The sequence below is a fragment of the Triticum dicoccoides genome, chromosome 4A (assembly GCF_002162155.2).
Source record: "Triticum dicoccoides isolate Atlit2015 ecotype Zavitan chromosome 4A, WEW_v2.0, whole genome shotgun sequence".
NCBI classification, from domain to species: Eukaryota; Viridiplantae; Streptophyta; class Magnoliopsida; order Poales; family Poaceae; genus Triticum; species Triticum dicoccoides.
The window spans coordinates 12,586,559-12,614,071 of NC_041386.1; positions in this window are offsets into that span (position 1 = coordinate 12,586,559).

The window sequence follows — 27,513 nt, forward strand, 5'->3', positions numbered from 1 at the left end:
CCGGCGGAGCGATTCTGCCGGGGAAATTCCCTCCCGGAGGGGGAAATCATCGTCATCATCATCACCAACAACTCTCCAATCTTGGGGAGGGAAATCTCCATCAACATCTTTAATAGAACCATCTCCTCTCAAACCCTAGTTCATCTCTTGTGTTCAATCTTGTTACCAGAACTATAGATTGGTACTTGTGGGTGACTAGTAGTGTTGATTACATCTTGTAGTTGATTACTATATGGTTTATTTGGTGGAATATTATATGATCAAATCCAATATGCTATTTAATACCCGTCTGATAATGAGCATGTTTATCATTTGTGAGTAGTTACCTTTGTTCTTGAGGTCACAGGAGAAATCATGTTGCAAGTAATCATGTGAATTTGATATGTGTTCGATATTTTGATAGTATGTATGTTGTGATTCCCCTAGTGGTGTCATGTGAACATCGACTACATGACACTTCACCATATTTTGGCCTAATGGAATGCATTGTGGAGTAGTAATTAGATGATGGGTTGCGAGAGTGACAGAAACTTAAACCCCAGTTTATGAGCTATTCCGTAAGGTACCGATTGGATCCAAAAGTTTAATGCTATGGTTAGAATTTATTCTTAATACTTTTCTCGTAGTTGCGGATGCTTGCGGGAGGGTTAATCATAAGTAGGAGGTTTGTTCAAGTAAGAAAAACACCTAAGCACCTGTCCACCCACATATCAAATTATCAAAGTAGCGAACACAAATTAAACCAACATGATGAAAGTGACTAGATAAAATTCCCGTGTACCCTTGAAAATTCTCTGCTTATCATAAGAGACCGTTTTGGCCTGTCCTTTGCCTCAAAAGGATCGGGCTACCTTGCTGCATACTTGTTACTATTATCGTTACTTGCTCATTACAAATTATCTTGTTATCAAATTACTCGCTACTTAGAATTTCAGCACTTGCAGACATTACCTTACTGAAAACTACTTGTCGTTTCCTTCTGCTCCTTGTTAGGTTTGACACTCTTACTTATCGAAAAGAGCTACAATTGATCCCCTATACTTGTGCGTCATCAAGGCTATTTTCTGGCGCCGTTGCCGGGGAGTGAAGCGCCTTTGGTAAGTAGAAATTGGTAAGGAAACATTTATATAGTGTGCTGAAATTTATTGTCACTTGTTACTATGGAAAACAATCCTTTGAGGGTTTGTTCGGGGTATCTTCACCTCGTCCGGAACCACAATTCGCTACCCCTCCACCTACTTCACCTACTGAAAATATTGAATATGAAATTCCTTCGGGTATGATAGAACAACTGCTAGCTAATCCTCATGTAGGATATGGAACCGAACATCCTGATATGCACTTGATATATGTAGAACAAATTTGTGGATTGTTTAAGCTTGCAGGTTTACCCGGAGATAAATTCATGAAGAAGGTTTTCCCATTATCTTTGAAGGGAAAAGCATTGGCATGGTATAGGCTATGCGATGATATTGGATCATGGAATTGGAATCGTTTGAAATTGGAGTTCCATCAAAAAAATTATCATATGCATCTAGTTCATCGTGATCGGAATTGTATATATATAATTTTTGGCCTCGTGAAGGAGAAAGTATCACTCTAGCTTGGGGGAGGCTTAAGTCAATGTTATATTCATGCCCCAATCATGAGCTCTCAAGACAAATTATTATCCAGAATTTTTATGCTCAGCTTTCTCGTAATGATCAAACCATGCTTGATACTTCTTGTGTTGGTTCCTTTATGAAGAAGACTATTGAATTCTGGTGGGATTTTTTGGAAAGAATTAAACGTAACTCTGTAGATTGGGAACTCGACAAAGGTAAAGAGTCAGGTATTAAACTTAAGTATGATTGTGTTAAATTTCTTATGGCTACCGATGCTTTTCAAAAATTTAGCACTAAATATGGACTTGACTCTGAGATAGTAGCATCCTTTTGTGAATCATTTGTTACTCATGTTATACTCCCTAAAGAGAAGTGGTTTGAATATCACCCACCTATTAAAGAAGAAATTAAAGAGCCGGTACCAGTTAGAGAAGAAACTATACTTTATAATGTTGATCCAGTTGTTCCTTTTGCTTATATAGAGAAACCACCTTTCCCTGTTAGGAAAAGGAACATGCTAAAGTTTCAACTGTGGTTAACAAAAGCTACATTAGGACACCTCAACCTGATGAACAAATTAAAGTAGAACCTAGTATTGCTATGGTTAAAGATCTCTTGGAAGAAGATATGTATGGGCATGTTATTTATTTCTGTGAAGAAGCTGCTAGAATTGCCAAACCTGATAAGAAAGATAAACATAGACCTGTTGTTGGCATGCCTGTTATCTCAGTTAAAATAGGAGATCACTGTTATCATGGTTTACGTGACATATGTGCTAGTGTGAGTGATATTCCTTACACCTGATACCAAGAAATTATGAATGGCATAGCACCCGCAGAGATAGAAGAAATAGATGTTACTATTAAACTTGCTAATAGAGACACTATATCACCAATTGGGATTGTTAGAGATGTTGAAGTCTTGTGTGCAAAAATAAAATACCCTACTGATTTTCTTGTTCTTGGTTCCCCATAAGATGACTTTTGTCCCATTAACTTTTGGTAGACCTTTCTTGAACACCGTCAATGCTAACATAGATTGTGAGAAACAAATTGTCAGTGTTAGTTTTGGTAATGAGTCTCATGAGTTTAATTTTTCCAAGTTTAGTAGAAATCTTCATGAAAAAGAATTGCCTAGTAAGGATGAATTAATTGGTCTTGCTTCTATTTCTGTACCACCCACCGATCCTTTAGAACAATATTTGCTAGACCATGAGAATGATTTTCATATGCATGAAAGAAATGAAATAGATAAAAAAAAAATTGAACAACGTCCTCTGCTTAAACACAATATGCCCATTGAAACTTTAGGAGGTCCTCTTCCACCTAAAGGTGATCCTGTGTTTGAATTAAAACAATTGCCAGGCCCTTTGAAATATTCTTATCTTGATGAAAAGAAGATATATCTTGTTATTATTAGTACTAACCTTTCAGAACATGAAGAAGAAATATTATTGAAAGTTATAAGGAAGCAACGATCTGCTATTGGATATACTCTTGATGATTTAAGGGCATTAGTCCCACTCTATGTCAGCACAAAATTAATATGGAACCTGAAGCTAAACCCGTTGTTGATCACCAACGTCGGTTAAATCCGAAGATGAAAGAAGTGGTAAGAATGGAAATACTAAAACTTCTGGAAGCAGGTATAATATATCCCATAGCTGATAGTAGGTGGGTAAGTCTTGTTCATTGTGTTCCTAAGAAAGGAGGTATTACTGTTGTTTCTAATGCTAAGAATGAACTTATTCCACAAAGAATTGTTACAGGCTATAGAATGGTAATTGATTTTAGAAAATTAAATAAAGCAACTAGAAAAGATCATTACCCTTTGCCTTTTATTGATCAAATGCTAGAAAGATTATCTAAGAACACACACTTTTGCTTCCTTGATGGATATTCTGGCTTTTCAAAAATACATGTTTCTCAACCTGATCAAGAAAAGACCACTTTTACTTGTCCCTTTGGAACCTATGCTTATAGACGTATGCCTTTTGGTTTATGTAATGCATGTGCTATCTTTCAAAGATGTATGACTGCTATATTCTTTGACTTTTGTGAAAAGATTGTTGAGGTTTTCATGGATGACTTTTCTGTTTATGGGAAGTGTTTTGATGTTTGTTCAAGCAATCTTGATCGAGTTTTGCAGAGATGTGAAAAAACAAATCTTGTCTTGAATTGGGAGAAGTGCCACTTTATGGTTAATGAAGGCATTGTCTCCGGTCATAAAATTTCTGGAAAAGGTATTGAAGTGAACAAGGTTAAGGTTGATGCAATTGAGAAAATGCCATGTCCTAAAGATATAAAAGGTATTAGTAGTTTCTTAGGTCATGCTGGTTTCTATAGGAGATTTATCGAAGACTTTTCAGAAATTTCTAGGTCTCTCACTAGTCTCTTGCAGAAGGATATTCCTTTTGCTTTTGATGATGATTGTTTAGAAGCCTTTGAAACAATTAAGAAAGCTTTAATTTCTGCACCTATTGTTCAATCTCCTGATTGGAACTTGCCTTTTGAAATTATGTGTGATGCTAGTGACTATGCTGTAGGTGTTGTTCTAGGACAAAGAGTTGATAAGAAACTTAATGTTATTCATTATGCTAGTAAATCTCTAGACAATGCTCAAAGAAATTATGCTACTACTGAAAAAAAATTCTTAGCTGTTGCGTTTGCTTGTCATAAATTTAGACATTATATTGTTGATTCCAATGTAACTGTTCACACAGACCATGCTGCTATTAAATATCTTATGAAAAGAAAGATGCTAAACCTAGACTTGTTAGATGGGTTATCTTGTTACAAGAATTTGCTTTACATATCATTGACAAAAAAGGAGCTGAGAATCCAGTTGCTGATAATTTGTCTAGGCTTGAAAATGTGCTTGGTGACCCACTACCTATTGATGATAGTTTTCCTGATGGGCAGTTAGCTGCAAATGTTTCTCATGGTACTCCTTGGTATGTTTATTATGATAAATACATTGTTGCTAAATATTTACAACCTAGCTTTACATACCAACAAAAGAAAAAATTCTTCTATGATTTAAGACATTACTTTTGGGATGACCCACATCTTTACAAAGAAGGAGCAGATGGTATTATTAGACATTGTGTACCTGAGCATGAACAAGGACAAATCCTACAGAGATGTCACTCCAAAGCTTATGGAGGGCATCATGCTGGAGATAGAACTGCTCACAAGGTATTGCAATCTGGATTTTATTGGCCTAATCTCTTCAAGGATGCTCGTAAGTTCGTCTTATCTTGTGACGAATGTCAAAAGATAGGTAATATTGGTAAGCGTCAAGAAATGCCTATGAATTATTCACTTGATGTTGAAACATTTGATGTTTGGGGATTTGATTACATGGGACCTTTTCCTTCCTCTAATGGGTATACACATATTTTGGTTACTGTTGATTATGTTACTAAATGGGTAGAAGCTATTGCAACCAGTAGTGATGATCACAACACCTCTATTAAAATGCTTAAGGAAGTTATTTTCCCAAGGTTTGGAGTCCCTAGATTTTAATGACTGATGGTGTGGTTCGCACTTTATTCATGGTGATTTCCGTAAAATGCTTGCCAAGTATGATGTTAACCTTAGAATTGCATCACCATATCACCCTCAATCTAGTGGTCAAGTTGAACTTAGCAATAGAGAAATAAAATTAATTTTGCAAAAGACTGTTAATAGGTCCAGGAAGAATTGGTCTAAGAAATTAGATGATGTGATAACCCACAAGTATAGGGGATCACAACAGTTTTCGAGGGTAGAGTATTCAACCCAAATTTATTGATTCGACACAAGGGGGGCCAAAGAATATTCTCAAGTATTAACAGTTGAGTTGTCAATTCAACCGCACCTGGAAGACTTAATATCTGCAGCAAAGTATTTAGTAGCAAAGTAATATGATAGTAGCGGTAATGGTAGCAAAAGTAATAGTTTTGGTTTTGTAGTGACTGTAACAGTAACAACGGAAAAGTAAATAAGCAAAGATCAATATGTGAAAAGCTCGTAGGCAATGGATCAGTGATGGATAATTATGTCACATGTGATTCCTCATGCAATAGTTATAACATAGGGTGACACAGAACTAGCTCTAGTTCATCAATGTAATGTAGGCATGTATTCCGAATATAGTCATACGTGCTTATGGAAAAGAACTTGCATGACATCTTTTGTCCTACCCTCCTGTGGCTGCGGGGTCTTATTGGAAACTAAGGGATATTAAGGCCTCCTTTTAATAGAGTACCGGAACAAAGCATTAACACTTAGTGAATACATGAACTCCTCAAACTATAGTCATCACCGGGAGTGGTCCCAATTATTGTCACTTCGGGGTTACCGGATCATAACACATAGTAGGTGACTATTGACTTGCAAAATAGGATCAAGAACTCACATATATTCATGGAAACATAATAGGTTCAGATCTAAAATCATGGCACTCAGGCCCTAGTGACAAGCATTAAGCATAGCAAAGTCATAGCAACATCAATCTCAGAACATAGTGGATACTAGGGATCAAACCCTAACAAAACTAACTTGATTACATGATAAATCTCATCCAACCCATCACCGTCCAGCAAGCCTACGATGGAATTACTCATGCACGGCATTGAGCATCATGAAATTGGTGATGGTTGAAGGTTTATGATGACGATGGCGACAGATTCCCCTCTCCGGAGCCCCGAACGGACTCCAGATCAGCCCTCCCGAGAGAGATTAGGGCTTGGCGGCGGCTCCGTATCGTAAAACACGATGAATCCTTCTTTCTGATTTTTCTCCTCCAATGTTAATATATAGAGTTGGAGTTGAGGTCGATGGAGCACCAGGGGGCCCACGAGGCAGGGGGCGCGCCCAGGGGGGTAGGCGCGCCCCCACCCTCGTGGACAGGGTGTGGGTCCCCTGGCCTTGATTCTTTTGCCCGTATTTTTTATATATTCCAAAAATATTCTCTGTTGATTTTTAGGTCATTCCGAGAACTTTAATTTCTGCACAAAAATAACACCATGGCAATTCTGCTGAAAATAACGTTAGTCCAGGTTAGTTCCATTCATTAGGATATGTTGGAGACGTATCAACTCCCCCAAGCTTAAACCTTTGCTTGTCCTCAAGCAATTCAGTTGATAAACTGAAAGTGATAAAGAAAAACTTTTACAAACTCTGTTTGCTCTTGTTGTTGTAAATATGTAAAGCCAGCATTCAAGTTTTCGCAAAAGATTATGAACTAACCATATTCACAATAACATTTAGGTCTCATGTTTACTCATATCGATGGCATAATCAACTAGCGAGCAATAATAATAAATCTTGGATGACAACACTTTCTCAAAACAATCATAATATAATATAACAAGATGGTATCTCACTAGCCCTTTTTGAGACCACAAAACATAAATGCAGAGCACCCCTGAAGATCAAGTGCTGACTGGAAATTGTAATTCATGGTAAAAGAGATCCAGTCACAGTCATACTCAATGTAAACTAATAGTAATGCATGCAAATGATAGCGGTGCTCTCCAACTAGTGCTTTTTAATAAGAGGATGCTGACTCAACATAAAAGTAAATAGATAGGCCCTTCGCAGAGGGAAGCAGGGATTTGTAGAGGTGCCAGAGCTTGATTTTGAAATAGAGATGAATAATATTTTGAGCGGTATACTTTCATTGTCAACATAACAACCGAGAGATCTCGATATCTTCCATGCTACACACATTATAGGAGGTTCCCAAGCAAAATGGTAAAGTTTATACTCCCCCACCACCAACGAGCATCAATCCATGGCTTGCCCGAAACAACGGGTTCCTCCAATTAACAACAATCCTAGGGGAGTTATGTTTGCAATTATTTTGATTTAATTTGAGCATGGGACTGGGCATCCCGGTGACCAGCCATTTTCTCATGAGTGAGGAGCGGAGTCCACTCCTCTTGAGAATAACCCGCCTAGCATGGAAGATATAGACAGCGCTAGTTGATACATGAGCTATTCGAGCATACAAAACAGAATTTCATTTGAAGGTTTAGAGTTTGGCACATACAAATTTACTTGGAACGTCAGGTAGATACCGCATATAGGAAGGTATGGTGGACTCATATGGAATAACCTTTGGGGTTTATGGAAGTGGATGCACAAGCAGTATTCCCGCTTAGTACAAGTGAAGGCTAGAAAGAGACAGGGAAGCGACCAGCTAGAGAGCGACAACATTCATGAACATGCATTAAAATTAATCAACACTGAATGCAAGCATGAGTAGGATATAATTCACCATGAACATAAATATCATGGAGGCTATGTTGATTTTGTTTCAAATACATACGTGAACATGTGCCAAGTCAAGCCACTCGAATCGTTCAAAGAAGGATACCACCCTATCATACCACATCAGAACCATTTTAATAGCATGTTGGCACACAAGGTAAACCACTATAAACTCCTAGAAAATTAAGCATGGCATGGGCAACTATAATCTCTAATTGTCATTGCAAACATGTTTCATTCATAATAGGCTGAATCAGGAACGATGAACTAATCATATTTACAAAAACAAGAGAGGTCGAGTTCATACCAGCTTCTCTCATCTCAATCAGTCCATCATATATTGTCATTATTGCCTTTCACTTGCACAACCGAATAGTGTGGATAATAATAATAGTGCACGTGCATTGGACTAAGCTGGAATCTGCAAGCATTCAATTCAAGGGAGAAGACAAGGTAATATGGGCTCTTTGTTAGATCAACAATAATGCATATGAGAGCCACTCAACATTTTCATTAAGGTCTTCTCCTCTCAACCCCACAGAAAAGAAAAGAAACAAAACTATTTACACGGGAAAGCTCCCAACAAGCAAAAGAAGAACGAGAAATCTTTTTGGGTTTTCTTTTAATTATTGCTACTACAAGCATGGAAACTAAACTAGCTAAAAGCTACAACTAATTTTTTTTGGTTTTTATTAAGTTTTTCAAAAACACAAGAAGAATGCTTAAAAAGAAAATAAACTAGCATGATAATACAATGAAAAAGTATGAGCACCAACAACTGGCATGAGTGTGTGAACATGAATGTAATGTCGGTGAGAGATACGTACTCCCCCAAGCTTAGGCTTTTGGCCTAAGTTGGTCTATGCCCACGGATCAAAGCCACCCTCTCCGATGTACTGAGGAGGATCCTCAGGGTGCCACTGGTTAGCGATCTCCTTCGGATCCCACTGATAAACATACTGATGGTGAGGATCAAGTGGTGGCTCTAGCTCATGCTCTAGAGCTGATATCAGGCTCCGGTATGCATGAATGGCCTCCAGCAAAACAAGGTACGTGCCTGAAAATATGTTGAACAAAGAGGGAGCAGGCAAGGTAATATACTCAAACAATAGAGCCATCCTCCCCGGCAACGGCGCCGGAAAATAGTCTTGATAACCCACAAGTATAGGGGATCACAATAGTTTTCGAGGGTAGAGTATTCAACCCAAATTTATTGATTCGACACAAGGGGAGCCAAAGAATATTCTCAAGTATTAACAGTTGATTTGTCAATTCAACCGCACCTTAAAGACTTAATATCTGCAGCAAAGTATTTAGTAGCAAAGTAATATGATAGTAGCGGTAACGGTAGCAAAAGTAATAGTTTTGGTTTTGTAGTGATATTAACAGTAACAACAAAAAAGTAAATAAGCAAAGATCAATATGTGAAAAGCTCGTAAGCAATGGATCAGTGATGGATAATTATGTCGGATGCGATTCTCATGCAATAGTTATAACATAGGGTGACATAAAACTAGCTCCAGTTCATCAATGTAATGTAGGCATGTATTCCGAATATAGTCATACGTGCTTATGGAAAAGAACTTGCATGACATCTTTTGTCCTACCCTCCCGTGGCAGTGGGGTCCTATTGGAACCTAAGGGATATTAAGGCCTCCTTTTAATAGAGTACCGGAACAAAGCATTAACACTTAGTGAATACATGAACTCCTCAAACTATAGTCATCACCGGGAGTGGTCCCGATTATTGTCACTTCGGGGTTACCGGATCATAACACATAGTAGATGACTATTGACTTGCAAAATAGGATCAAGAACTCACATATATTCATGGAAACATAATAGGTTCAGATCTGAAATCATGGCACTCGGGACCTAGTGACAAGCATTAAGCATAGAAAAGTCATAGCAACATCAATCTCAGAACATAATGGATACTAGGGATCAAACCCTAACAAAACTAACTCGATTCCATGATAAATCTCATCCAACCCATCACCATCCAGCAAGCCTATGATGGAATTACTCACGCACGGCGGTGAGCATCATGAAATTGGTGATGGAGGAAGGTTGATGATGACGATGGCGACGGATTCCCCTCTCCGGAGCGCGGAACAGACTCCAGACCAGCCCTCCCGAGAGAGATTAGGGCTTGGCGGCGGCTCCGTATCGTAAAAATGCAATCAATCCTTCTTTCTAATATTTTTCTCCCCGAATGTGAATATATAGAGTTGGAGTTGAGGTCGGTGGAGCACCAGGGGGCCCACGAGGCAGGGGGCGCGCCCAGGGGGGTAGGCGCACCCCCACCCTTGTGGACAGGGTGTGGGCCCCTGGCCTTGATTCTTTTGCCAGTATTTTTTATATATTCCAAAAATATTCTCCATTAATTTTCCTTTCATTCTGAGAACTTTTATTTCTGCACAAAAATAACACCATGGCAATTCTACTGAAAACAACATCAGTCCGGGTTAGTTCCATTAAAATCATGCAAGTTAGAGTCCAAAACAAGGGCAAAAGTGTTTGGAAAAGTAGATACGTTGGAGACGTATCATGATGCACTTTGGGCTTATAGAACAACTTATAAAATTCCTATGGGTATGTCTCCTTATAAAATGGTTTATGGAAAAGCATGCCATTTGCCTCTTGAGGTAGAGCATAAAGCATTCTGGGCAATCAAAGAACTCAATTATGATTTCAAACTTGCTGGTGAAAAGAGGTTATTTGATATTAGCTCATTAGATGAATGAAGAACCCAAGCTTATGAAAATGCAAAATTATTCAGAGAAAGTAAAAAGATGGCATGACAAAAGAATTCAAAAGCGTGAGTTTAAAGTCTGAGAATATGTTCTTTTGTACAACTCTCGTTTTAGATTCTTTGCAGGAAAACTCCTCTAAAAATGGGAAGGCCCATATGTAATCGAGGAGGTTTACCTGTCTGGAGCCATCACAATAAATAATTCTGAAGGTACTAACCCGAAGGTTGTCAATGGGCAACGAATAAAGCCTTATATCTCAGGTACGCCTATTAATATTGAAAGTAATATTATCCAAACTATGACACCGGAAGAACACATAAAAGAGTCCTTCCGGAACACTCCAGAATCGTGAAAATAAGGAGGTACGTGATACGGTAAGTAAACGGACTCCGAAAAATCCGCAAAAATATTTTTTATCAGTTTTGGAATATTTAAGAATATTGGGAATAAAGAAACTTCCAGGAAGCATCCCCTGGTGGGCACAAGACACCAGGGCACCCCAAGCTTGCCTGGTGCACCCAGGTTGGTTGTGCCCACCTGGGACACCTTCTGTACTCCATTTTTCTACCATATGCTTGTCCCCCAAGATAAAAAATCTATATATACTCCCCGAACCTGTTGATCACCATATCGCGAAGAAATCCTCTATTCTCTTTTCTTGCTGTTTTCTTACAGATTCAACTGGTCCAATGTCATGTCTTCCTCACCCTTCAACAATGGAGAAGGAGACATAAGGTCGTTCCAGGAAGATCTAAGGAGGGATGAAGCTGAAGAGGTTGCTATGGAGGAAGAAGAGGAAGGTCCCTTTGGGATTCACCCTTTGGCTTCTGAGAGGGGTACACTGGCTAGCATCTCTACTCATCATGATCCTCATCAAGCCATGGGGCCACCGAACAATCAAGCGATCCTAGAAGTGCAAGACGAGCTCCCACCGAGAGGAGGCCCTTACATAGGTTACATCATAATAATTTTCATAATTTGATTCACAATTATGTGTTCGAGAATACTCCTCGTAGGCACATGCCGTCCAACTGGGACATATCCCGGCCAAGAGAAAACGGTGCAGGAACAAAACCGTGGGGCCCTGAGAATAAACACATAATGGCTGAGGTGAAGAAAAACAGTGAACTAATTCATCAAGCCCTTCGGGAGATTCCAGACTTGAGGGATCTACTCATGGTTATATTGGAGAATACTACTTCTTCACCACCATCATCTTCTTCACCACCAAAAGAGAATTGAGTATCGGGTATGGGCACTCCCCTTGGCTGTCGCCAAGTTTGGGGGAGGTGCCCCGGTATCGTATCACCCCACTATCTTTTTGCTTTTACTTATTTTAGTTCGATCCTTTTTCTTTAGATGAATAAAAGTTTAGTTCGATCCTTTCTTCTGTGAGAGTTTGCTTAGTGGTCTATGATGTCTACTACACAACCTTCTTCTTGTAGACGTTGTTGGGCCTCCAAGTGCAGAGGTTTGTAGGACAGTAGCAAATTTCCCTCAAGTGGATGACCTAAGGTTTATCAATCCGTAGGAGGCGTAGGATGAAGATGGTCTCTCTCAAGCAACCCTGCAACCAAATAACAAAGAGTCTCTTGTGTCCCCAACACACCCAATACAATGGTAAATTGTATAGGTGCACTAGTTCGGCGAAGAGATGGTGATACAAGTGCAATATGGATAGTAGATAATAGTTTTTGTAATCTGAAAATATAAAAACAGCAAGGTAACAAATGATAAACGTGAGCGTAAACAGTATTGCAATGTGTGGAAACAAGGCCTAGGGTTCATACTTTCACTAGTGTAAGTTCCCTCAACAATACTAACATAATTGGATCACATAACTATCCCTCAACATGCAACAAAGAGTCACTCCAAAGTCACTAATAGCGGAGAACAAATGAAGAGATTATGGTAGGGTACGAAACCACCTCAAAGTTATTCTTTCCAATCAATCCGTTGGGCTATTCCTATAAGTGTCACAAACAGCCCTAGAGTTCATACTAGAATAACACCTTAAGACACAAATCAACCAAAACCCTAATGTCACCTAGATACTCCAATGTCACCTCAAGTATCCGTGGGTATGATTATACGATATGCATCACACAATTTCAGATTCATCTATTCAACCAACACGAAGGACCTCAAAGAGTGCCCCAAAGTTCCTACCAGAGAATCACGATGAAAATGTGTGCCAACCCCTATGCATAGGTTCATGGGCGGAACCCGCAAGTTGATCACCAAAACATACATCAAGTGAATCACGTGATATCCCATTGTCACCACACATATCCACGGCAAGACATACATCAAGTGTTCTCAAATCTTTAAAGACTCAATCCGATAAGATTACTTCAAAGGGGAAACTCAATTCATTACAAGAGAGAAGAGGGGGAGGAGAAACATAAGATCCAACTATAATAGCAAAGCTCGTGATACATCAAGATCGTATCATCTCGAGAACACGAGAGAGAGAGAGAGAGAGAGAGAGAGAGAGATCAAACACATAGCTACTGGTACATACCCTCAGCCCCGAGGGAGAACTACTCCCTCCTCATCATGGAGAGCACCGGGATGATGAAGATGGCCACCGGAGAGGGATTGCCCCCTCCGGCAGGGTGCCGGAACGGGTCTAGATTGGTTTTTGGTGGCTACGGAGGCTTCTGGCGGCGGAACTCCCGATCTATGTTGCGTTCTGGAAGTTTTAGGTCACGTAAGTATATATGGGTGCAGGAGGTACGTAAGGGGAGCCACGAGGGTCCCACGAGACAGGTGGCGCGCCCTAGGGGGGCGCCCCCCACCCTCGTGAGCACCTCGTGTCTCCCCTGACGTGGGGTCCAAGTCCATCAGGTGTGTTTCCTTCCAAAAATAACTTCTCCAGTTGATTTCGTTCTGTTTCGACTCCGTCTGATATTCCTTTTCTTCGAAACACTGAAATAGGCATAAAACAACAAATCTGGGCTGGGCCTCCGGTTAATAGGTTAGTCCCAAAAGTAATATAAAAGTGGATAATAAAGCCCAATATTGCCCAAAACAGTAGATAATATAGCATGGAGCAATCAAAAATTATAGATACATTGGAGACATATCAGTCTATCCTTGTAATCGTGTGCAAGTTACAAAATAAAGTTTAGTTTGAGTTTTCGCTTTCTTTACTTTCATATTGCAAATAAAATAAAATAAATAAGAAAGGAAATAAATAAAAGAAAGGAAATAAATAAAGAAAAGATTATATACTAATCCTATGGTAGGTGATGGCACCACATAAGGAAAAGTATAAGTAGAAAATTTTATTAGAGATTGACAAACATAGCATTAGTCAATAATGCAACTCATGAAAGAATTAATAAGAGAAGAGAAGATTCACATATAAATATACTATCCTATAAATCTTTTGTGATTGTGATCTCTCATCAAAATATTATATGCCAAAATTGTTGACGTTGGACAAGGAAGACAACTTAATGATTTATGTTTGTTCATATTCACATAGAAGTCATATTGTCATAGATCCTTTAACATGTGGTGCTTACCCCCTATCTTTGCTAGCCAAAATTTCTGCACTAAGTAGAGATACTACTTGTGCATCCAAAATCTCTTAAACCCAAATCTTATTTTCAAGTGTCCACCATACCTATCTAGGGATTGAGCAAGATCCCTCAAGTAAGTCGTCATCGATGCAAAAAGGCAATAAAAATTGCTTCTAAAAGTGTGATGTCATTTAGTGTAAGAGAAAATTGAGCATTGCACGAACTTGTGATGGTGAAGAATAAAAGCGACAGATTGCATAATAAAGGTCTCTATCACAAGGGGAAATGTAACGTGACGTTATTTTGCACTAAGGGATTCAACATACAAACAAATAAGCGCATGACAACCTCTGCTTCCCTCTGCGAAGGGCCTATCTTTTACTTTTATGTATTTACTTTTATGCAAGAGTCAAAGTTTTTCTCTCTATTCCTTTTAACTTTCTCCTTTGGCAAGCATCATGTGGTGAGGAAAGATCTAGGCAGATATGTCCAGTTTAATATGGGTGGCATGAGTTATTATTGTTGACATCACCCTTGAGGTGAGTACGTTGGGAGGAGAAACCATAAGCCCATATCTTTGTATGTGTCCGGTTGAAACGTTTTGCTCATGAGTACGCGGTGAGTGTTAGCAATCATAGAAGACTCACTACTGTAGGATGCTGCTAACGCGACACTATGATCAGAGACCCTTCGATGAAACTGTGTGCGATACCATAATCGCAAACAGTGGTGTAAAAAACCTTCAAAAAAGGTGCAAAACATTTGCTATGGAGGATGCATCAAACACGGTTTAGATTTTAGTTGCGTGTGTGATTGAGGGCATACGGTTCAGTTCAGTTAACCGTTTGCGATGAGGAGGAACAAAAGAAACGGGCAGCCAGATGAAGGTGTGTGTGATGTACAACAAACGGTTCACTTGGATGAACTGTTTGTGATTAGGCAACACAAAATAAACGGTCAGCCAGATCAAAGGTGTGTGCGATATACGGCATGCGGTTCACTCAGATGAACTGTTTTCGTTGAGACATGAGAACAGAAACAGTTCAAATGAACAAGATGTGTGTGATACGAGGCAAACAAGTCTGTAATCGGAAACGTGTGCGAAGACCGATAACAACACAGGCGATTACTACTAACAAGCCGTGTGTGTTGTGAGCAAATGATTGCTGGTATACAATTGTGAGTGATTGATGAAAACATCACCGACGGGTTCCATTGTTTAGTCCGTGTGCGATGTGATTTTCTTTGTCCGCACAACATCTACGCTCTGTCTACAGAGCATCAACATATATACTTAAAATGACAGCATTGCATAACCAAATTAAGCATATAATTACACAAGTGACTACACACATAACATTTCCACACACCAAAGAAAGCAATTACATGCATACTAAAGTAGGAGAAATGGTGATCTAATCATCTACTTATTGTTGCGACAACGCTTACCATTCCTCTGCTTCCGGCTGGATCCCTGGCCGTTTTGGGGAAGGAGGCACTTCCTCATGCCAACGATCCGCCTGTACATGTCATAGCTAGTGTACACCTCCTTGGCCGCGTACACGACGTGACCTTTGTCGAGTTTCTCCATCCCGGCCAAGTGCCAGGCACGCTTGTCCTTGTTGCACGAATCCTTCATGTCTCTATAGTAGGGGTCTATGATGGCCTCGGTGAGGTGAACCAATGAGTCCTTCTCATGCTCCTTGCTGCCCCAGATCTTGTATTGGCCTTGGATGTCGACAAGATTCTGGCAGGCGATGCCCGAATTCTCGAGCGCATTTACATCGTTGGTGATGTCCACCATAGCGAACATGTAGTGGGGGCTGTTGACAAACCTGGCGAAACGCTCGCAAGGCCTTGTGGCCAGGCAGTAGAGGTAGACGAGGACGTGGTGGCGCACGCACATCTGGGCGACGGCGACCTTGGGATGAGACCCGGCACGAGCGCGGGTGTACTCGAGGTCGAACCCGACCACCTTGTACTTCTCTGCGGCAAGCAACAGCTCCATGATGTGGATGGACTGCTCCACCCACACCGGGTCGTTGGTGTACACCACCGAGAGGTCCATGAACCTTCTGTGGGTGTACACCACGGCATGCATGGTGAACTGCTGCTCATCGTCGGCAGCCGTTCGAAGCGCCATTGGAGCCGTGCAGGATACCCTCTAAGAATTTCTCGTGGTGGGTGTGCTTCTTGCAATGGTGGGGCGCGATCAAAAGGTTGAAGAGACACAAGGGTAGCTTAAATGGTCGCTGTAATAAATGGGGGTCGGCCGGCCTATAATCGTCATGTCTTGTCACGACGTTCATAGTGGAGGATTCCAGTGCACGCTTGACAACACCGCACCGCACGCCTGGGATCGAAGAGGCGCCAAATGTATCATCGGTGAGCCTGTTCCCGCGCTACCGTGCTATTTACCACGCAAGCTTCCCGCCCAACTAGTTTGGCCACGCGTCGGCTAGAAGAGGGACAAATCATGGGCGTTTATTGGCAAAAAGTTGTGTAAAAACGAAGTGTGTGGAATGACCTCGGTCATAAGTTTTCCCTTGGGTGATGAGGTCAAAGTTACACAAAAGGGTGATGATAGACACTCAAGTGCGATAATTAATTCTGTGCTCTACAGTGCACACGGTGGAAGAAACCAACTGTGTGCAATAATGTCGAAGATCGTAGTCGAGTTAGCTATACAGATCGTGTGCTGTGAGATCAACAAGGTAAACTGATTCGAGAATGGTTAATAAAATCTAAGACCATTGCATATTAAGGTCAAAATAGTGCTAGCAATATACGAGTCTCATACGATGCCATTTCAACGATTGTACCACAAAAAGCTCAAAATGTTACAAGGTTCAAATTCCAGAGTTATATGGCTCAAATTCAAAGATTACAAGGTTCAAAGTGATATTAGAAATGAAATTCAGCTCATAAACTGTGAACGCTCGCGTTGATCCGCTGAACATGGATATCAGAGAGGTTCAAACTAATATCACCGCTTCTAAGTATGGCTTCGAAACCTCACAATTTTTGTAAAGGGATCAGCCACTGAGAAGTCATGTATGGGGTTGACCCGGTGACTTCCGATTACTCTGTCATCTGAAGTTCCAAAATGAAATTCAGCCTTTTTGGATCCTACTCCATTTTGCCGCAGGCGCCGGTGCTGATCAACAAACCATTCATTTTTGCGAAATAAATGTAGGGCAAACCTAATTTCCTTCAGCACCCTTGCTCTGAGAACAAAGATACTGGTGAATATAATCTCCGGTAAGGTCCCTCGGTAGGAGTTCAAAGTAATTTCTGAGAGATGCGGATCTAGGTATTCGACGTGATTGTTATATTGTATCACATTATCCACCACTAGGCCTAATCTTATCTGCAAAAGAAGAAAATGTGTTAGTGCCTACATGCAGTTTTGAACATTACTACAGGCCTAGCTATTTGGTTTGCAGGATTTGTAAAATGCACTAACATGTCATCTTCGATCTGACATGATTAACATGGGCATTTGATTATATTCTAGAAAAATGTAGCCTTCTTCACAAGAGGTTGGTGTGGATTAAAAGTTCCCTAAGAAAACTAGTACAAATGAATCCAAAGGAGAAATGCTTATTGATTGTAACCATATGGATCAAGCAACCAATATGGGGGGGACATGTATGTACTGAAATCTTCCAAAAGAACCTTCAGAAATCATAGTACATTGTCATTGTAAACTTGCAAAAAGGTCTCACAAATTGAACTCCCTTATGGTTAACATTTAACAGGAAAGGAACATCACCTCGATATATAGCTTCTCCAGGCACGGAAAGCATCTCAGGAAACTGACAACTTGCTCCAGGTCGGGCCTGATAGATTCTAGTGCCAAGACCTTCACTATGCGTAGTTTCGGGGTCAAGCTTGTCGGAATCATTTTTTGAATGACAAACGAACAGACATCTTCAAAATTAGAAATAATGTTAATTTGTAGAAGGAGAGGTAGAAGGTGGCTGTTATACCTGAACGGGTGTGGATCCAATAACAAGTTCGGAGCATTTGTCAAACGAGTAGCCCACCACTGTCAATTTCTGCGCAGAAATGGCATTAATTCATGTTGGACCTTCCTGATCAACTACAAGTAATCTCTCAAGTGCAGGTGTGTCATGGATGACCATATCATGGTACACATCTTGTGATGTCTTCCTGCCGCACCGGCAACACACATAAACAGCCCGGAGAGTCATGGAGGTGATGTGGAAGGTACTCAACCCATTGATCGCTTGAAGATGAAGGTACTCTAGTGCAGTACAGCCACGGAGCAGGCGCTCCATGTCACCCTTTGAGAGGAAGACGATGACGAGCTCGAGGTGCTTCAATCGTGGTAGAATAAGAGCGGACGCATCATTAAGGGGCGGGAAATGGCAGTTCCTGAACTTGGCGACGTGCATCATGGGCGCGAGGCGGAGTGCGGACGTTGGCAGCAACCGCATATGCCCATCATCAAAAGTGAGCTCCTCGAGCTGATCTAGGGCGGGGGATCGGAACTAGTCATCAAGCTTGGCTCGGTCCTTGCCCGTTGGAACGGAACTTGCCCATTCTAAGGCCTTTGGTTGGGCCAAGGTGACTTCCGAGGATCTTGGAGAATGCATCCAAGCTTTTGCGATAGCCATGGTAGAGCTCGTGGGTGTCGATGAGGTCAAGAGGGCTAGAGTTCCATAGGGGGCGCCACCGCCGGGAAAGGAGGGTTGTCCGCGCCCCATATTTGATTGGGAGGAGGGAGATGATGAGTCTCAACATATCATCAGGGAGCCTGCTAATTAAGTCTAGGCCTGCTGGAGTCGCTTGCGGTTCTAGCTCACCCCGCCTCCGTTTGTTGGCAGCCCCGTTCTCCACCTCTGGAGTCTCCGTGTTAGGGGCGCTTTCGGATAGAAATGGGAGTACAAGGAATATTTAGTTAAAACAGGGCAATAGAAAAGTGTATTGGTAACTAGAAGTTATTAGGTAGGAATATAGTAAGAAAAGGGAATAACAATTGGTTGCTTAAATACTACACAATTCATTTGAAATTGCGGGTTAAGTCAACATATGCAGATAGTTGAAAAGAAAACTTACTTCGAACAAAGTCTGGACGGATGATTTTGTCGGGGAAGTTAGCATATATCTCATGACCAGGCCCTTTTAAGTGCAGTGCAATTTTAGTGCCAGCTTTCAGTACATAAAACTTTGCAATTTCATTCCAAAAGCCAGTGCCAAAATAGGAATCACCACGTTCATCAAGTTTTACAGTAGCAACCATTGTAAATCCATGGTTTGTGTGCAGTATGACATCCATGGAGCCTTGATGTATGTAAAGGGAAAAAATTGTGCACTACATAATCTATTGCATAGCGAGGGATGTTCTGTAGAAAAAGGTAGGATTGTTAAAGAAAATATGGTAACATGTAAATATGGGCCCAAATTGAAAGAATTGTACATCTGTTGAAATCGAAGGACAAAAATCTATAATTAAACAGATAGGATAAACATGATGTCATGGAAAAACGAGAGTAATTGAAAGAATAATACATCATTAATTTGCCTAATATAGAAAGATGAGGGGAAAATCCCCTTTGACGTATATGGTGCAAGTAGCACCTTTTATCCAAATGTAGCAATATTTAGAATTTTTTCAGGAAATTAGGCCATGCCAACCGATTTTGGGTGAGATTGAACATTCCGCGCACGTGCTCAAGTTATCTGGTACGGAGAGATGGAATCTCTGGCGGTGGTCGCAAAGTCCTAAAGTGTCGGCGCACTGTACATTCTATGAATGAAAGAAAACCCTCAAATCAGCTCGAATAAAAATGAATTCACGGCGATTTCCGTCGGGTGATTAAAGGAGGCAGATGAACTGGGATAAGAGATGAGATAATAACTCGTTAAACTAGTTACCTTGTCGTCCATGAGAAAGAAACCTCGGTAAGGCAGATTCCCCAACCGAGCGGAGCTGGGTCGACCGCGAGCAGCGTCGAGAAAGTCAATGGCGATAGGCGGCGGCAAGCGGAAGTGGTGAAATGTGGTGGGCTTTGCCGGCAGCATGGCGGCGGCGGCAGACGTCGAGCTAAGTGTTTACCGCCGTGATAGGCAGTGCCATAGCACAGACACGGACGAGCTTGTGGAGGTGTGAATGGGGAACATACCAGAGGGGTGGTGGGCGGGGCGAGGGTTTTTATGACGTGGGGATGGTGAGGGTTTTCATTTTTCTTTTTTGAATTGGGTGGTGAGGGTTTTTTGTCCCACAAAGAATTTTGGGGGCGACGGTTTGCTAGAGTGAACGGTGTGTGATTGACGTAGCAGGAAAAATGAAATTCATTGCACACGGTTCCAATTTTGTGAACCGGGTGTGATTGACATACTACCTCTATCCAGGTTTATTGGTCCCCCGTTGTAATTTTTACCAAAATTTGACAAAATATTTAACATACTCAGACATAGATAATAAGCGTAAGCGTACACGTAGATAAGCATAGTTCAACCATAAGTAGTACGCAGTTCAACAGTATTAAGCATACTCAAGCATACATATATAGTTCCATCCATCCCACATCTCATCTCACAAGTCGGCACGACTGTGAAGCTTCTCGAGGTACTCAGCGTACGCGCCGTGCGCCACCCTGTGAGAATACTCCTACTTCAAGGAGCCAACGACCCGTCCTCTTGCATGCTGTCGGATTTCGGGTTCCGGCAGACCCTTGAGGTTCTAACACTGGGGTGCGCACGGAGATTTCGCCTCCTACCTTCCTGCACCCCTCCGCCACGCTAGGATCAAAGCTATGAAAAGAACAACACAAGGGACACAGGGTTTATACTGGTTCGGGCCACCTTTGTGGTGTAATACCCTACTCCAGTGTGTGGTGTGGTGGATTGACTCTTGGGCTGATGATGATGAACAGTACAAGGAAGAACAGCCTCGCGAGGGTCTGTTCTTGGCTGGGGCGATGAACTGCTGGGAGGAGTTCAGCCACCTTTCTTTATCTCTCTCTCTCTCTCTCTCTGCTTACCACCTCTCTACTTGTCGAGCCATTGGAGGAGACTGAGCCGAACCCCCTGCTACGTGGGTGGCCGGTCCTATTTATAGTGACCCTGGTCCTCTCCCCAAATATTGAGCGGGAAGGGAGCCAACAATGGCGTGCTAATTTGAAAGGGGACAGCAAGTATCAACTATCCTGACAAAAGTAGTCTTCGCCTGCGCAAAGCTCTGGTGATGACGCCGTCTTGGGCTCCATGGTGACCTCCATCTCGTAGTCCTCCTGGTCTTGGTCTCGTTGCACCAAAATGGCAACCTTTGCCTGATGCCTCGGTACTCCACGGCTGCGCTTGCCCCCTTTGCACCAAAGAGGAAAGGAGGACGCTGCGCGGGCTGGCACCCGCCTGGCACCCTGAGTCGTCATGGCTTGCGTCACGGGCACCTCGCGAGGTACCCTGCCTTGATCTCTCCGCCTCCTCGTGAGCAGCCTGACGAGGCCGTGCCTGAGGAAGCTCCGTGTCGTCCGCCCCGCGAGGCTTAGCCCCTCGCGAGGGTCTTGAGTTTGCGTTGGTGAAGATGGGCCGTGCTGGGGCCCCCTTTGAGCCACACCGTAGGCCGCAGGCAGGCAAGTCTGGGGACCCCCGTTCCCAGAACGCCGACAGTAGCCCCCGGGCCCAAGGCACGCCCGGACTTGGCCGTGCAGGGAGGCGGAAGGGCAAGAGCGAAGTGCCGCGAGCCCTAACAGCATGCGGCCTTGCGCGCCGCGTGGCGGTTGACTGGAGGTGGGCGCCTTAGCAGCCGCGCGAGTTGATAAGGGAGTGGCGTCTGCCTAGGCCCTTCTTCTTGCTTCTCCCGGTTGCTGTTCAGATCCCCTTTCCTGCGCTTCTCCTCCCTTCCTCCGAAATCTCCAGATCTGCTCTGACCGTGCGACCCAGGAAGCCATGGCGCCTCGCCAGCCCCCGGCCGCAGCTTGGTACTCGTCTGCCCTGGACCCGCCGATAGCGACGGCGCGAGGCATCGACGGGGCGAAGGTGTTCAAGGCCGGCTCCGCCACCCCTGAGGGTCAGAGGATCACCTTCTATCCACTCTTTGTAAGTGCCATTGTTGCTGGCCTGGTGCCTCCCTTCTCTGAGTTCTTCTTCTCTGTCCTCCGCCATTACAAGTTGCAGGCTCTGCATCTCCATCCCAACTCCGTCCTTCTCCTCGCGATCTTTGCTTATTATTGCGAGGCCCATGTTGGAGTGCAGCCCTCAGTGGCCTTGCTGCGCCACTACTTCTCCCTCCGGACCTCTCGGGGTACTGCTTCCGCGTGCGCGAGCTTCGTCGCGTACGGTGGCGCCATTGCCATCTCGAACTCTGGGAAGAGGATTGAGGGCTTCAGGAGCAAGTGGGTCTTGGTGGACGCTAAGCGCATCCACCCTCGGCTGATCTTGCCCACCGAGCAGCCCACGAGCTCCAGCAACTGGGGTCGAGCAGAGCTCACGGATCCCCGCGCGAAGATGGTGTTGGAGAAGATGGACGCGGATCTGAGGCCGGCCGACATGGCGGCGGTGAAGCTGACCGGCGCGTCGTTGCTGAGGGAGTTCCTGGAGCACCAGCTGGCTCCGCTTCGGCAGTACTTGCTTCCTGGGCCGACGGAGACTTGGCCCCGTCCGAGCCCCGCGGCCTGGGCTGACGGAGACTTGGCTGCGGTTCTCCAATCTCTGGTCGAGGGCAATGTGGCGAGGTTGGAGGGCGCTCCTACTCCCTTGTTCCTTCGCGACGACTGGGAGCGGGTAGTGAAGTCCATGCCCGTCTTCAACGGGGAAGGGCCCGTGCCCCTGGAGGCTCCCGAGGGACCGGTGGACGTGCCCTCCGGCGACTCCAGCGAAGAGGAAGAAGGAGGGGAGCATGGAAAAGGGCTTGACTCCGAGGCGACTGATGGAGAGTCGAGGGCTCCCCTCCCCCGGCACAGGTCCCGCGTTCTCCGCCTCTCTCCGAACTATGACGACGAGGATGACGACGAAGACGACGACGAGCAGGACGGCGGGAGCTCGCCCCCGATCCCGAAGAAGGACAGGACTGGGCTGATCTCCCGCGGGTCTCCCCCGGCCCCGAGGCGAACCGCAGACGCACCTTCCGCCTCCAAGCTTCCCGAGGTTGACCCTTCCAGCCGGCTTTCAGGCTTCAAATTTGGCCGGAAGCCGCTTGAGCTCACTGGCGATGACCCGTAAGCATTCGATTCTTGTCTTTATCTCTTGCTCTGCTTCTGAGGCTTGACGTCCGCATCTTTGGATAGGTTGGCGCCCGTAGCAAAGAAGTCAAAGGGGGCTCCTGAGGTTTCATTCGTGACAGCGCCCCTGAAGGAAGGTGACCGCGACGCACAAGCTTCTTCCACCCGGTCATCCTCGCGGGGCTTGACTGAGCCAGCTGGGGCGAGCTCATCCCCCACGGCCCAAGTGGCTCCTGAGGTGCTCCCATCTGCCGCCGCTGCTACAAGTGTCGGGGCACGGCAGACTCCGCCTCAGGATGTTGCGGCCGTGCCGCCGCATTCTCCTCCTACTCCACCGGCTGCTATCTCCCCGACTCCTTCCGCCGTTCTGGACCACGCTGTTGCTGAGCTGAACCGGCTGCGGCAGGATCTTCTCGGCATCGACCCTTGCCTGGTGGCCGGGCGCTTGGAGCTGGTTTCTGGATGGGTTCGCTCCGACGCTTCGATTCGGGCGGCGCTGGCCCAGGCCTCGACGGCATGCGACGAGGAGAAGTAGGCCGTCCTTGAGGCGAAGGCTGCTCGCGATGCAGCCCTGGGAGAGGTGGTCGACGTCCGTGGTCGCTGCAAGGTGCTGGAGGACAAGCTGCAGGGCCTGCGGGATCAGCTCGCGAAAGAGGTTCGCCTTCGCCAAGAGCAAGAAGAGGGCGTGAAGGCTCGCGAGGCGGTCGTCGAGGGCCGGGAGGCCAAGCTCAAGAAACGCCGCGACCGCCTAGGCGCGCTGGAGCAGGAATTGGGGGCGAGGAAGGCCGAGCTGGACGGCAAGGCCCTGGTCCTCGCCGAAGACCGCGCGGCCTTCACGGAGCTGTAGGCGAAGGCTCGCTCCTCACTGAGGACGCTTTACGACAGCGGCCTGGAGAGCCCGCTGGCCGGCGCCGAGGACGGCCCCGCCAAGCTGCTTCCCTTCTTGGTCCATGCTCTTGAATACGTTGCCCTTGGCCTCGGCCCCACGGCCGAGGCCGAGGCGCGTGTTCTGTCTTTTGTAGCACCGACGCGGGTTTTCACCCACATCCACCTTCGCGATCCCGGGCGACCTTGACAGCCTGCTGGAGCCCGTGAGCGGCAAGCGTGCAGCGGCTGCTACCGAGGCCGCGAAGGGTCGCATAGAGGCTCTGCTGGGGAAGTTTCGGGCCTTCAGCACCAAGCCAGAGCAAGGCGCCGTCGACCCTGCTGCTCTGTGAGGCGAACCACGCCGTGCTGCTCCCCCGCCGCCAAGTGACTCCATCATGGCTCCTGTCCTGCTTTTGATTCCTGCACATGTATCATGCCTCGGGGAGGTGTTTAAACTTGCGCCTGATACTGGGATAACAGTGTGGACTGTAATATTTGCTTTCGAATTCCTTTGAAATTTGTGCTTTTCCTTCCTACTTGCTTACGTTCTACGCCGGCAGAGCCCGGCCCCGTGCGTACCTCACCCAGCAGTAGCCCCGACCGGAAACCAGGACGGGACCAAGGAGTGAGGGGCTACGTGACAAGTTAGGCTCCTGAGTCCCGATGCTCAGGAGTCCCCCTTGGCGCACGAACAACAAGTAGGGAGGTGTGATGTGGGTGGATCCACCGTTCTACGTCTGCAGAGCCCGGCCACGCGCGTACCTCACCCAGCAATAGCCCCGACCGGAAACAAGGACGGGACCAAAGGAGTGAGGGGCTACGTGACCAGTTAGGCTCCTGAGTCGCGATGCTCAGGAGTCCCCCTTGACGCTCAAACGGCCTTCATACCTTGGCTCCGCTCGGGGAGAGGCGTGCGACAAACGAGGCCCGTGGGGACCTGGCTAGGCGGCGTGCGTCTGGGCGTGACCCTGGCGCAGCCCCCATGCCCAGCCCCCTCGCGCGGCACTCCCGAGGGGAGGCATTGCGATGAGGCTAGACACTGAGCACTGGGCTCCCTGAGGTTGATGCGGCCCGAAGGCCACCCTCAGTTGTTTATCGCCAGCGTGGAGCATAGCGCTTCCGTATGAGTACGGGCATAGCCGCTCCTCAGCAGTGTCGTCAGCCAGCGCGGAGCATGGTGCTTCCACTGGTGCGTGGGAGGGGGCCCCCCTCCGGGAGGAGCCCCCGGGGCGTGTACAGCCTCGCCATGACACGTGGCTAGCACGGTAGGGCCTGGTGAGGTGTATCTGGGCACCCGTGAGCCAGCGCGGGACTCACGGGGCCCTACCTCTAGGCGGGTTGCGCCTGGAACTGGGCCTTATCTTGTGTTGTGTCCCTGCAAGTTCGGTTAGATGCCTGCACTCTACGTCCTCAGGTCCCGGCCCTCGAGCTGGTCTCAGCCGTCGCTGGTATGCCAGGTCGTGATGCCGTGGTCAAGGCCAGAGGGTGAGGGCTGGAGAGCCAGTAAGAGCCCTGAGTTGCGATGCTCAGGTACCCCCCCCCCTTTAACGTGCAAGTGGTCAACATGGAGAAGAGGAGGCGCCGCGGACCGGCATCAAATAATCAAGCATGGCAGTTCTAACGCATAACCGGAAATGAACGCAAATGGGGTACATGCCGTTGAGCTTGGCTCGAGCGGCTTGGGGATCATGCAGCCTGAGGGGCGCCCCCAACAAGGTAAGCTAACGACGCGAAATAAAAGGGATACACGCCGCAAGGACAGACCCACGCGGCCTGGGAATAATGCAGCCCTGGGGGCGCTCCCAGCTAGAAGTAAAACTTGAAAGATGTCACATGATGACGCTGAAGACGAAGGGGTGTTGGTGTAGCCGGCTCGGTGGGCTGCGGAAGCCGATCCTCATGAGCCCCCAGGTCCAGGGGCCTCGGGAGGCTCTGGAGGCGCTAGCGGTTCCTCGCGGGCCATCTTCATCTTCGCCAGGGCTGCGGAGCACCTGGCCTCTTGCACCTCCGCGATGCCCCTCATGAGGCGCTGGTACGCATCAGCCGCGCTCGGCAAGCCGTAAGGCATGCGAACATAGCTGTGGGGTGGACCTCCGCAGCGCCCCACTCGCGAGGGCCAGAGGCGCTCCAGGGAGGCGACTTGGTTGAGCCCTGGTACGTCAACGCAGACGCACAGCCCGCCATCCTCACCTGGATGGGGAGCCACTGCTGGTAGGCGGCGGGCGCCTCTCATGACTCTGGACTCCTGTAGCTCCTGAATGGCCTTGCTGACGAACTCCTGTGGGTCTGGATCTCCTTGCCTTGCTCCTTCTTGAGGGAAACGTGCTTCGAAACACGCCTCCATGTGGCGCCCCAGCGCCTCCCTCGCGACCCTTGCTAGGTCGGTGTCCCTCCAAGGGAGAGCCCCCGAGCCCTACCTGAGGAGGGCGCCGGGCGCGCTTTCCTATGCGACGGAAGGAGGTTCCCCCTGGACAGGCATGGGCCCAGAGGGGCCTACCTCCAGAGGGGCCAGGCCGGATGATGTCCTCTTCTTCTTGGGGGCGGCCTCGGGAAGCCTCCTGCTTCCGCGATCTGGGTCCTCTAGTGATGCGGCCTGACAGGCTCGCTCCAGAGAACACACTGCGTCCTTCTCTTCACAGGGCACCGTGATGACTCCGCCGCTTCTTGGCATCTTGAGGACGTTGTAGCCGTGGTGAGTCACGGCCATGAACTTGGCCAGCGCCGAGAACCCGGGGATGGCATTGTACGGAAGGCGGATGTGAGCGACATCGAAGTCGATGAGCTCGGTGCGGTAGTTGTCGCGTGCCCCGAAGGTGACGGGGAGGCGGACCTGCCCGATCGGGACTGTGGAGCCGTCGGTGATACCGGAGAAGGGCTTGGTTGGCTGAAGCTGGCTGTAGGGCGCTTGGAGGTTGTTAAACGTCTCCACGGACAGGACGTTGAGCCCTGCCCCGCCATCGATGAGGGTCTTGGTGACCACCACGTTGTTGATGATTAGGGAACAAAGCATCGGGAGGACCCCGGCTGTAGCCGCACACTTGAGTTGATCTGCTGAGCTGAAGGTGATGGCACACGCCGACCACCTGAGAGGGCGCGTGGCTTCGAGCCTGGGGAGGGCTGCAATCACTTCACGGGCGAACTACTTGAAGATGCGCTAAGAGGCTGGGGCCTGAGCTCCGCCCAGGATGCAGGTGATCACGCGCGGCTCCTGGAAGCCCCCAGCCTCCTCGTCCTGGTGGCGGTCCTCGTTTCTCCTTGGCTGCGGCGGCAGCGGTGGGAGGCTTGCATTGCCTTGCGGGCGATCC